Genomic DNA, 14,345 nt, shown 5'->3' with positions numbered 1-14,345 from the left:
GACGTATTTTAAAACCTACACAGAACTTGCTACCAAACAAGGGTCATAGAGTCTGGAAGGAAAAACCTTGGCAGGTTTCCTTAATATGTTTTGATGTTTCTATATCCAATCAAATGAATTCACAAAGAAAGGACTAACAAAGTAGGTGTAAGCAACCAGGACTCCAAACATCTCCCCCAGAAAGAGGTGCCTCAGAACTGCTTTTGAAGTAGCAGTTTTAAGACACTTGATTTGGTTCTTTTTACAAAAGATATAACAAGATGGGACAAAAACAATCTCTAGTAAATACTATTTGGAAATACATTAAATATAATGAGCTGCTTAAGAAGTATTTTTTGCCTCCCAGCTGAGTTGAAATGTAGTGATTCCTTTTTACTTCTACTTTCTTGTGAACAGCAGCAAAGACAAGCAATTAATACTCTGAGCAGCAGAAATAACAAAACCTGGCCTTCCTTTTTGGAGCTTCTGCATCACTTTTGATTTATTCAGCTCCCTCACATCTACAATCCATCCCTTTGTAATCCCTCTATCTCCAGCTGCCTCATTCTCTCTCTCTTCTTTTTCCTAAACTCTCACCTCATTCCACACATACTAACAATTTTATTTTAGCCTGCTGAGTGGCATCTGCCAAGTTTTAGTTTGCAGCTTCATGTACACAGACTCATCACCTGGCTGCTGCTTCGCCATTCTTGGAACAACATTCCCTCCAAATTATTGGCAAGCAAAACAAGCAGCTTTGGAGCCTGAATGTGTCTGAGTCAGAGTCATGTAGACTCTCACAGGACCCCATGCCCCAGGTCTGCCTTCTTGCCAAATGTGACTGAAATGGGCCAACACATGCCAAAGTTAATGGTGGGCAGGAGGATTGAAAGGGGTGAGGGACAACTAACAGTGATCAGGAAGCTAAAGAAAAGATTGCATAAAATGTAGAAAATCAAGCAAAACATACCAATTCTTTTTCAGGATGCACACATATAGCAACTGTCTGATTCACAAGTAACATGAGTCTACTCAGGCAAATATTAAAGGAGAATGAAAAGAAAAGCATTTCTTGGTATTTGCTTTCCTGTATTTTTTTCCCATAATTCTCCACATTCCAAATTTTCTAAATGGAAAATAAGCTCATTTGTCCATCTAAAGGCTTCTTCTGGGCAAGTATTTGAATTTAATCTGAATCCCCTTCCGCTGTGGTACTTAAACCACAAAAGTAGGACTCAAGTATATACTGAAAGGTACATTTCTAGGAAAAAGTGTCATTCTTAAGTTAGGATGACATTGTCAATGCTTCCCTGAGCTGATAGCTTGGTGAGAGAGTTGAAATCTTGAAGCCTGGTAGAATAAAGTATCAGCCCTGAAATAAAAGTAGTGAGACATATTTGAAGTCTGCTGAACATTTTCCATTGAGTTCTATGTAGTTCAGTGTTTACACATTCACATTGAGTTGTGTTTTCAGAGAGAATTATAGAGATAATACATTTTTCTTCATGCTTATATTCTTGATAAGGGTTTTCAACTGCAGTTACAATCAAATCCAATAGACAAGCTAGCTTATAAAAGGCACTTACTTCACACATTTTCAGAACTATGAATTCTGACTGAATACCAGATGCAAAATCAGTAAAAATGCCTCTTTAATGATTGCCAATTGAGATCTGTTCAAAGTGGTTTCAATCTCTCATCTGCAGACTGGCTGCTCATTCTATTTGATTCCAGGACTGTATTACTAAAATTTACAGCAGTTTGCTATTTACTAAAATTCTAGCAGCATTACATTGCTCCTGAACTCTATCAGAATTAACACCCACTTATGCTATTAAATTTCAAAGATGGAAACATTATCTTGCCTTAAAGTCAGTGAGAATTAAAGGATACACAAAAAACATGTCATTTGAATATTAGAATAACATTTTAAGATTTTCTTGCTGTTGTGTAGAGCTAAAAGGGCTGCATTTGGGTTCAAAGCATATTCAGGGAATGCTGAAGGTGACAAGATCTAATTATCTCCCAAGTGCTGTGGCACTGACTGAGGGCACCTGAAGAGCCTGGCAGGACAGAGCAGTGGAAATCTGCTCTGAGGAGCTGTGGCTGCCCCATCCCTGGAAGTGCTCCAGGCCAGGTTGGCTCCGAGCAACCTGGTCTGGTGGAAGGTGCTCCTGCCCATGGCAGGGGATGGAACAAGATGACCTTTGATGTCCCTTCCAACCCAAACCACTCCATGATTCTGTGAAATTTATTTTCCCAAATGCAAGACACATAAACACTCCCATTGTACACAAGGACAGGGAGCAGCCACAGGCAGATTCCAGACAGCCTCCCCAGAGTTGGGAGGTGAACCCACCCCTCAACCTCACCACTACAAACCCCCCAGTGCCACCAGTGCAGAGCCCACAGCAGGAGAAGGGACTCTCCCAGGAGCAGACGTCTCTCTCCTCCTTTTTGGTTCCCCACTCCTACCTCATCTGCCCAGAGATATCACAACAGAAGTAATTGCATATGTGCACTTCAAAAATAACTTCTGAAAGAAGCTCATTACAGATAAAGCAAATAAGTACCAAGGCCTCCTGTCCCTCGCATCTGTCATCTGTGACGGTAAGAAAGACTCATCTAAAGATTAATAAATGCTTTAAAACAATAAGCTTCCAAATTACTTAAATGAACAGTTTTATCACACATTTTGCAAATGGGAAAACTGTAAGACATTATTTAGCAAGTTTGCATAAATAGATGCAATCTTTGTTGAACATTTACCCCAAAGTGCCTCTTGTAGGGCCTTACAGTAAGTGAGAACTAAGAATGAAGAGAATCCATCAGACCAAAATAACCACATCAAAGAAAAAATTTATATCACTCTCCTTAAAAATTATAATTTCTGAGAAAAAAATTCTTGGGAAACAGCAGACCAAAATAATTAATTTTAGTTCAAAAAGAAGTTTACTGTAAGAAAAAAAATTAGAACTGCTCAAGCATTCAAATTATCTGGGTTTTTTCTTATTAGAAAATCTGAAAAGTGCTCCTCATTTCCTTTAATTGGGAGCATCCACCAAAAGAGAAGTAACTGATGGTCTAAAATTGTATAACCTAAATTCCAAAATCTGTGGTGGGAAGGCAAATACAACATATCACTGTGGAATTTAACTGAAAACTTCTGTTCTGTTCTGTGAACAAGCATTTAGCAAGTCATTTCTAAATTATTTCCATTCATAATGGAAGATTATTTTCTACACCATCATTCCACCATTTCACTACACTTGGTGACACAATTCTCCATTTCTGAAACACAAACTACACCCTTCAAAGCAAGGGAAGAGGAGAAAGAGCAATGGATTTCCTTTACTGGAAAATTTTTATGCATGTACTTCAAAATATTACCTGTATTCAACACTTCAGCATTAACAGTGGAAACAATTGCTTAGTCCGAGTTTGGAAAGAGCCCATTTCTTCAAAGTTACTAATGAGTAAATGAGGATATTTGTGAGTTTCTGTAACTTTAAAACAATAAGCTCTGTAACTTGTGAAAGTCTTTATACTCAGCATTGTAAGTAAAATTTTAAAAAATATAAAGACACAGTAACAGAAAAAAACACCTGAAAACATCTCTCCGTGTGCTGCTAAAAACTGTTCTAGAGTAAATTAACTGATTTTTTGTGTATGTGTTTAACAGCTTCTAATTCAATCTGTACCAGTTTTCTCTGTTCTCTAAATGCAGATTGCTGGGTGGTGTAAAAGGGACTTAATTAGCTATAAATACCAAGCAGTACCCAAACAAAAAGATCATTATTAACACACAGTGAACAGCTGTGCCATTTGATAAATTGTTTTTGTTTCTAACAATGCTCCTATCAAAGCATTTTCTAGATTAGAGAAGGCTTTTCTCTTCATGATTTTCTTCTGTGAAAACCAAATCTGTTCTACACATGAAGGGCCATGAAAGGCCAAAGAGGAAATTACCTATATTTTTGTATAAAAATAATAAAGTTTGTATTAGATTGCACTAATAATATTTTATTCAACAAAATATAATTTTAGTCAACAATTTTATTCTACAAAAGTAGCAATACAGTTGAAAGAATTAGTGTAGGAGGTCAACATTACATTGTGATGGGGAGTAAAAGTTTTTTTCTGGATGCCTTTACTTATTATTGTCACAATTTAAATTGTTTACCTTACTGAGTAAATTCAGAGCTATTGAAAAATATTGGATCAATGGCTGCAGATGGTAAGATTATCACACTTCCTCTATGGAGGTGCTTGCAATCTTGAATTAGAAAAGAATTGTATGAAAAGACAAATCTTGAGAATTAAGTTTTCAGGAATATCACACACAAATCTATCCTTCATTTTCAGAAGTGATTGATCATGTAGAAATCTGATTCTAACCTGAAGTTAATAAAATACAAAGTGTCTCATCAATAAGAAGTGGAAGCCTAAATTAACATAAAAGAAGCTATCAGAGTTTTAATTTCCTATGCTCATGGATAACCTTGGCCATGGATGTTTTAGGAATGAGATCAAACTTCCACAATAGAAATTGCACCTCAAATCCTGATGTTGTATGAGAAATCACAGAAAAAGTTATCTCAAAATACATTGAAGTCATAGATCCAATTAACTGCCAGATGTTCTGAGTCATCATCACTCTGCCTATCTCAAATCCAACATCAGTATCAAAACTTATTAAAAATTAATTTCAATCCTATTTGATAAACTGCTCAAAGACTGGTTTCTTGTGGTTTAGCCATCAAACTACTTGGAACTGAATGGAGAATTCCAGATTGTCTCAACAAATAGGGACCAGATTTTCAATTCTTTCAGCTACAGCTACTGGCCTGGAGAATGAAACGGAGCTGCAGAGACCTCTCTGTTTGTGGCCAAATTTCTGTGATATTCAGCCATAACGTTTTCCATCTCTGCTGCCAAATTGACTTTGTGCATCAACAGAGTGAATTCTGAATAAAGGGTTGTTCACTTAATTCTAAGCTAAAATTTCAGTCCAGAATATAGTGATTTACCTGTATTGCTCAATTAATATGAGCAACTTGGTCATACTCAGAGTGCAATCAACACACACCCATAATCACTGATATCCCAAGCAAAGCTCCTCTAATATAGAGGACAAAAGATCCCGCTGGGCTGTGTGGGGCTCAGCTGCCAGCTGAGGTGGAATCACAACAAAATTGAAGCAAAACAAAAAGTTATCATATTCACTTGGACTTCAGCTCTCATAACACATCCTAAATTTGGGACTTATGGAACTTTTCTATTTCTTCTGTAGCTGCCTGAGCATTTTCAAGTTACAGGAATTATCTTCAGAAAAGGAAAGCCCTTGTTGCTGGAGTTTTCTAGGCAAAATTTTGTACTACACTATGAAAACTATCCTTAATTTATAGAATTACAAATGTGCAAAATGGAAGCTCTTATGCCTCAGCTCCCTCTGGTATTTGTAGTAAGTCTGTGAATATGATTACAGAGTTTTAGTGGAATAGAGATCTCACTTATGAGTGAAATGTATAAAGTAATTGTCACATGGAGACTTTTCCCAGTGTTTCCATTGTCAGAGATTCCTCATTCCATTAGTATTCCTGAGGTTTACCCACACAGCTCTCCCATGTGTGACTGAAGGAATTTCCCCCTGAGAAAAGAAACAGGAAAGGTTAATACCATCCATATGTGGGATTTCCTGTATTGCCCTCACAAAAACAAACCGTGGAGGTCAAACCAGCCAAGCAGGAACTGCAAAAGCAACACCTCAATTTTCCCCTTCTTGCTATTTTCTTTCCTGCAAAAAATTGCCATTTGGGTATTGGGTGGAGACAGGGGAAGGAAAAGGGAAAAAAAGAACAGTTTTAAGGAAGCACATCAAACTTCCAAACCCCAAACTGTGATGCTGTAAAGGAACACAAGGCACGGAAGCAATACAGAGGATACAGTAATTTTATAACCCTGTTTTGCCAGTAGTACCCTCAAGATTCTCAAAACGAAGATGCATTTGTTCATATTTATTGTCCTATATTTTTTCCTATTATTACATTATGTCTGGATGAAACACTACAACTTTAAGAGTGGTTCATGGCATTAATTTCCCCTTATCAACATCCACACTTTTCTAGGTGTTCCAGCCTGTACAAAAAGCTGGTGAAACTGAGTAAGTACAACCACACTTACTACTTAAATAATTTCAGATACAACTGAAAATGTTACTTTTCATTTTAGAAGTGTGCTATTAAGTTATCCCTTTCTTAGGCTGCTATTTAAGTTTTGAAACCTAGCAGAGGACAAAAGAGCTTGCTAATAAATGACCTTTTTCAAATCATCTGCAAAGCCTGAACCTGAAAAAATTCAGCCCACAGTCTGAGGTTCACCTTTTAATTCATATGTTTAATTACTCATTATATTATTACTCAATTTTCAGAGCTGTAGACTTGAAATAGAATCCTAAAAGTGTTTAATCAGGCTGGAGCTCTTCCATAGCCCCCCTAATGACAGGGCCAGGGTTTGTGCTTTGCTGGCAGTTTGATATGAATTTCAGACCCTGCACCATGTGCAGTGTTGGCACAGAAACCTGTGGATAGGACAGGAGGAGTCACTGCAACAACTGCTGAACAGGTGGGTATGTTCTAATTTCTTGACCCCCACTGCACTTTATTCCTTGGTATTTTGGGAGCACAGTACATTAAGCAGTAACTAAACAAGAGAAAGTTTTGCCTGAGGCAAAAAGAATTTGAAAGCTCGGAAAGCAAAAGAAAAATTAAAATTTTTCTGCCTTCCTAGTAATAATTATTAAAAGACAGAGGTGGACAAGAAAAGGAAAGAAGAAAATGTGTCTTCTGATGAGGCACAGCATAACAAGCCATTATATTTTCTACATGACACTGGTAGCATCATTTTTATGAAAATTTTCAGTCCAACCCCTTCTCCTGATATTTTCAAAGTAATTCTTCATCTACCTGCATTTCAGAAAAAACAAACCAATATACATTTAAGTCTCAAACTAAGCAAGTACCCACCACTTAGAATGGTTATATTTAGCTAATTCTCAAAGAAAACCATCATACCTCTCCAAGCTTTACATACATTCCCTTTTGAAACAGCACTAAGACTTCATGGCTCAGAATTTACCATTGTAGTATCTGAAACCTGTTATGTCTGAGCAGAGAGAGCAGTGAAAAACCTCTGCAGGAAGAACAAAGCCCTCCCAGAGAAATAAACATAAAGAACATCTCAAAATTCATGCTTGTTCCTCCATAGCCTTTTCAGCACAAAAAGAAAGACAGTCCAATGCCATTGCTCACTCTGATATCTTCCCAGTCTCTTTGTCTTTCTTTCTTTTCTCCCTAATTCAGTGATTAATTTGAATCCATTAACTTCTAGATTTTATGTTGCACCAACTGATTGCAAACTCTGCACAATCATGTTCTGTTCTGTATCTTTATAAAAATGTCTATACAATGATCAATAAATTAGCATCAAATGGCACATGAAGTACATAATAGATAAAGATGCATTTGGAAAATAAAGCAAGTGCAAAAAGTAGATTATATTTATTTACTTAAAGATTCCACCTTGAAGTGGAAGCTTCATCTTTCTATGAAAGTAAAGTCATGTATTACCTCTAAATGTGTAAATGTTCAGCCATTAGATTAGTAAATGCATTGAGAAAAAAAATAAGGAAAATATATTTGATATTGCCACTATCTCTTATACTGTCTGCACAGAGAGAATTTGGAGAATAATTTTTAAAAGTCTGCTCTATTTGCACTATTGTTCATTATTAGCAATGAAGAATTTTACACACAGTCTCTACATTGACACAGAACAATGTTTTATTTACCATGTTTTTGTCCTAATCATGCACTAGCCTGATTTTCCAACTCTAAATTAAGTAATAGATCTAAAATTATTTCAGCTGATCCCCAATTTCAAGTCTCCAGGCAGCATTATTACAAAATTAATGTGATTACATTTCAGGGACTACTCACTACCTGCTTAGGCTGTACTGGTTGGAATCTGGTCCCTTTCTTGGCAGGATGTGACCAGGTAAAGCCCCAAATAACCCAGTGTGATCCCAGAGCTGGTCCTGCTTGGAGCAGAAGGAGGGTCACTCTGACTGGAAACCTCCTGAGATCCCTTCCTACCCAAATTAACCTCCATTTTATATTAAATATGATAGAGATAAGCATCTGGGAAAATGGCAGGTGTTAAATCCTTGCATTCAGCAAATAAAAATGAATTATAAAAAGGAAAGGAGAAAACCAGAAAGATTGGAATGTAGACAGTAGGAAAACCCCAAGATTGAAGTATGTAAGAATTATAGAATTACTACATGACACAAACTTAAATATTTCACATTTAAATATTTTCACATTCTATAAAACTCTGTATACACTTTGTAAATCTGACATTTACAAAGTGATAAAAACTGGAGGCAGTCTAAACTAAATTACATAAGGAAATGACAGATCTTTTAAAAACAAACAGAAATCCAACAAGGACTCCTGTAGGTGCATGTTTTCCACAAAAGAACTGAGAAAGGGATGAATTGGCAACACAGGATTAGGGTTGGAAAAATGAATGAATAAGTTTTCTTCTATTATCACTGGAATGATATAACACTGGCCATTTTTAAGATCATTCTGCAGCTCTGTGAAACAAATTGGATATAAAATTTATAGCAGTATGTTAGAAATTTCCCCATTGATGGCAACTTGTGTTTGTTTCTTTTGAGACTGCCACAAGGGTGAGAGAAATTCAGATGGATCTCAAAAGCCATTTAAGGGAAAATTTTCAAGTTCTTCTGGAAATATAAACTATATTGGAAATTCAATGTAATCTAGTAGAAATGCATCTCTTATGATAAAAAAATAAGGGGAAAATGCATCTCTTATGATGAAACAAATAAGGGGAAAATGCATCTCTTATGATGAAGTAAACAAGGGGAAAATACAGGTTATCACAGGTAGAGATGCTTTTAGAGCCTCCTGAGCATGTGAGGTGCTTCTGTTGCAAATGGTTCTCTACATTTGGGTTATTAACAAGCAAAGAGTGCTGTGCAAAATTAGATCTTATATGGTGTAAGAATAGTATTTGGATAATGATGATATATCAAGTGGGATGAACTGATCCCATTATAAAACAGCTGTTTATTTTATGAGCTGAGTTCTGAACATTTATTGTATTTTAGACAATATACTCTGTAGAATCAAACTTGCCTTTGTTTTAGGTAATATACAGGGACTGGAACATTCCTTGCTTATCTGGGGGTCACTGAGACATTGAGCACATGAGTGAAGTAGATGTGAGGATTGAATGTTTCCTTCTACCTCCCTAATCTAATGGAGAGAGTACCCATCATACCTCAGAATGCTGGAAACAATCAGTGCAGGAGTTAAAGAGCTCAGGACAAATAAGGTTGTCTGTGTAGAACTGACACCCTCAGAGCCCTCTGGGATTAATGTTTAAGACAAGGCTGGGGTCTTGTATCTCTGTGAAATAAAATTTTCCTCTACTACTGACACTTTTTCTGAAGGAGCTCCAATCCAGCTGACACTGTACAAACTCCATGCACAGTGTTTGATAATTGCATACATATTTCTACCTTAAAAGAATAAAAGTTTATTTTGGGGCATTACAAGACTTGCTCATACTTTTGTTTTTTCAAGGGTTTCCTTCCAGATTTCTTTTTTTTCTTTTCTTTTTTTTTTTTAATGTTAGTGTTACTATTACTAAAATAATTCTTCTTTGTCACTTTAATAAAAACCTTAAAACTGGTACTTGATTAGTTTTCTGTTCCATGTAGAATATCCTGCAATTCTTTAAAATAATTTTACAGCTTAAGTAATGATATGTATGTCAATGGTTCATAAAATAATGCTTTTAAGAAAAATTGGAATTGCACAGACAAAAAAAGGAGCATCCTCAAGTGAAATGAAAAAGCAATAAATTAAAACCTTTTTACAAGTCATTCTTCTCATATTTTAGTTCTTATTCAGTAAATCAGCAATCCATGGATTTTCACCTGTAAAATACTGCTGCAGGAAATTGCTCAATATGAATTATAAAGAGAATAGTTTAGTTAATTAAAAGTTTGAGTAAGTAACAAGTTACTTAGACAACTGAATCCCAATTTGAAGACGATTTACCCACTTTGCCTGTCTCATGAAAAATTAATGGAAAAAAGGCTCATGCAGACTTTAAATCACTTTTGCAGATATGGTTTAGCTGGTTTAAAATGTGTTTTAACAAAACTGTTTTGATTTTTCAAACTAAAAAATACTTTATGCAAATGGGGTTTTTTATGTCACCATATTCTGAACTGTTCCATTGCTGTGGTAAAGACCAGCTGTGCCAAGAGACAGCCTAATGAGGGCATCTAATTAATAGTGGTGTAGCCAGAAGCTTGTTAAACAACACCAGCACCGTCCTGCATTTCTTGACTTATCTATTTCGTAACAATCACCTATCCCACATCAATCAACAGTTTTTCTATAACAAAGGGTCACTTTATTAATGCAATGCTTATATAAATCTTACTTAGTAAAGTGGAGAAGTATAAAGCTCTTTGCATTAAGATCTAAATGGACAGTATGACAAAAATATTTTATTCCACCTCTTCCCCTCTGGCAGAAATTTGATACTGTCAATAGTAAATTTTACACTCAGTATTTTCATAATGTTTGGACAGTCAACTCTTAGAAGTAAAAAAATGTAGGAAAATCAGATTTTTTTTATAAATATTGACATCAATTTAAACTAGAAAGTCAGTAAACAACAATGGCCAAAGTTCACCTCTGAATCAAACTGCTGGTCTGAGAAATTGTAGTGCAGGGAGTTTGATCAATGGATCTGTATTGGCTTTATTGCTCTACTGTGAGAAAGCAGTTCTAAAAGTGCTCTAGAAATACCAATAATTATTTGCATTTTAGATATTTATCTAAAAACTGATAACCAAATCTCAGTAAATAGAAAAGTAACTAAAACTGCAATTTTTAAGGAAAGTGAAATATAACTTCTCATATAGACATCTGTCTAATCTATAATTAATATAGACATAATGATATAATTGCATATAATTAATTTATATATCTCCTCCCCAAAAGCTTGTATCAAATAAGACATATTACCTCTCCTTAAAAATCCTGCCTCATTTACTCTTTAAAGCTCTAACCTGCCTTCTCTTTAGAGCTTCCATACACTTCAGGAGGAGTCATTAAACACTCATTTTAGTTCTCCACCATATCAGTCAATTTGCTGCTTTGGTTAAGCAAAATTTGACATGTTTACACTAAGGAGAAATCTTTTTTTCCCCTGGACAATAATTATTGCTGCCTGCCATGAGAAGAGACCATCATTTGCAGGGAAGAGCTCTAGGGAAGAGTTTGTGAAGGCAGAGCTCTAGTGGCAGAGCCAGGATGCCAAGGGGCCTGAGAGCATGGCCAAAATCACTGCAATACCATAAGAGCATCCAAATATAATAATTTTAGATAGATAGATAGATAGATAGATAGATAGAGATAAAGATAGATAGAGATAAAGATAGATATAGATAGATGATGTGTGTGTATGTATATGATGCATATAATAAGTTATAGATAATATGTAATAGATAATATATGATTAATTTGCTATAACTCATGTTTAGAATGAGGATACTACTGTGGAATTAAAGTAGGTCCATCCCTTCTTTAGATGGATTTTTTTGGTGCTTTTCTACAGCAGCTTTTCTCTGCACAGAATCTGCTTGATAAACTCTGTTAACTCCAGGCTTCCCACCTGCACCTTGCCAGGAGTCAGTGCCAGTGTGACAGAAATGGCACAGGATTCTCTGAGCCCCTTCCTTAGCCCTGTTCCCTGCAGCTGTCCCAGGCTGAGGCACTGCAGCTCTAAAGTCTTCCAATGCTCTCCCTCTCTGGTTGTACCCTAAGTGAGAAGATGTATCTTGCAATCCATTTTTCTGAAGTGCAAGAATCTCAAAGTTTGGTAAAAAGAAACATAATTGGCTTTACTTCCCTTGATTTAACTGCAAACTGCAAAGCAGTGCTTGGAGCCAGCCTTTGCCTTCTGGAAGTTACCCACTGCTTGGGATGGAATGCTGTGCAAATCCCCAGTGCTTCTCCTTCTCTGTTCTATTTCTCACTCACATTATTTCTTAGTCTGTTATTCTTCTGGCAGTGTGTGATGTTCAAGTTGAACTACAGAATTATTTTCGAATAAAAAATTTCCCAAACAGGAAGGCTCACTAGTTCAGACTTTCCATGTAGCAGAAACAGGGGCAAGGACAGCAAATATTACTTGAAAACTGTAAGTGCCTATAATTATGTATGAATATTTGTAAAACACATACAAAGCCAAGGAAATTTTCATCTATACAGAACTGATTGAAACAAATTGGTTTTCTAAAATTAACTTTTAAAGCATTTCAATTATGACCTTGCTGACAAAGTATAGGGTTTTTCTGAAACTTTCATAGGAAGGGTACTAGAAATTCAAATTACATTATTACAAAGACACAAGGCAAAAAATAAGAAGCCAGAAAAACAGGATAGAAAGATGAAAAAGACATAAAATTAAGTCAGAGCAAATAGCAAGACAGTATGGAATCTATAAAAATATGCAATGTATGTGTTTAATTCCTCCAGTAGGAGGAAGAAAATTTTTTGTGACACTCAGGGAAATTTACCATTTTATTATGCAAAAAAATAAAGCTTAAAACTGCTGAGTCGTTCCATATCTGAGCAATGGTACCATAAAAAGAAATTATCTGTGTGGTGGCTCAGTTTAACTCATTTGTAGCAATGTAGGTTCTACCAGGTTACCAAAAGGGGAGCACTAAAATAAGGACAAATGTGGCACAAATGGCTCTGCAAAGCAGACCTTGCAGTAGCTCACATGACCCTGGGACTGGGCTGGAACACCCAGCTCACAAACAGCAGCCTCGGGGAGCTCTGCAAGCACCCAGAGGTGAAATATCCATAAAACTGCCAGAGAAATTCTAGGGTTTCCACCCTTTTTCTTTTTTTTCCCCTAAAGTGTATAAAACCAATATAAAGAAAACATTTCTACATAGGAAATCTTTCAAAGCAGGAAAGACTTCTGATTTCACAGGGCAAACTTAAAAATATGGAGAGTTTATGAAGAGAACATGAAAAACAATCAGGGCAGATCTGCATCAATGGAGACCAAAAACACCCCAAGACAAAATAAGAAGCCCCTCATGCAATTCACTTCACCCTTTATGATGCTCTCTGTGCCAAGGCCACAAATACATTTAGACTTCTATTCCATCCCTTGATTGTCTCCTGGCCATTTAAAAGCTGGTTAATGTCATTGTTTATGAGAAGACAAACTATAATAGCTGCATTTTTGCTTAAAACCTGTTTGATTTTCTTTGAATTAAGCTTAAATGAATGAAAGTGTGCCAGGAATCATCAAAACAAGTTTCTGTGATGCTGGCATAAATTGAGATGAACTCCCTTTGTTTCAGGAATGCCCTGGTTGTAATAAAACAATTGCATTACACAAGAACATACATAATCTCAACCATATCTGACCAGTTAATCTTTATTTTTAACAGATGAAAGGCATTGACATAAAATCTGCATTTCTGCCCCAGTTTTGTGTTTTAAAATATTCTGAAACCAGAGGAGAGCACAGTCCCCATCCTCCCTCACTGTCTGTAGATTACCCTCAAGAGGAACAGAATTCTGCACCATATATTATTTTTCACTCCATGCACTGACACTTATAGAAATCAAAAATGCTGATCAAAATACATGGTTGCAAACCAAGCGTAGCCTCCTTTGCCAAATTACATTCCAAATATAAAACTTTAAAAGCATATAGCAAGAAATAACTAAATATATCAAAATATACTTCAAAAGCAATATGATTAATATTACTTGTACAAAGTTATTGATTTAAATGTATTTATTTAAAATATTTAACCAGGAAATTACCATCAAGATGAAAAGAATTACATTTGGCCTACAGCAACAACATGCTAACATTGCCAGTATCTAAAGGCTAATAATTTACATGAGGGACACATCTAAGCACAGGAGATATTAATGTGGATGTCATACTATGGATGTCGGGAGGAAAACTTCCCTGTATGTGAAGAAACTAAGGCAAAAGTTACAATTTATATGGGGGAGCAAAGGCACTAATGGGAAATGTCTCCAGATGGGGATTTAAATACATGAAGATACAATGCCCATGGCAAGGGGTTGGAACTGAATGATCTTGAAGGCCCCTTCCAATCCAAATCATTCTGTGATTCCATGAATCAAAGCCTTCTGGCAAGTGCTAAATGGCACTGATGGGGAAGGTGACATAGAATGCAATATTTTAAC

Source organism: Pithys albifrons, chromosome 14 (assembly GCF_047495875.1).
Source record: "Pithys albifrons albifrons isolate INPA30051 chromosome 14, PitAlb_v1, whole genome shotgun sequence".
NCBI classification, from domain to species: domain Eukaryota; kingdom Metazoa; phylum Chordata; class Aves; order Passeriformes; family Thamnophilidae; genus Pithys; species Pithys albifrons.
This window is presented reverse-complemented; position numbering follows the sequence as displayed.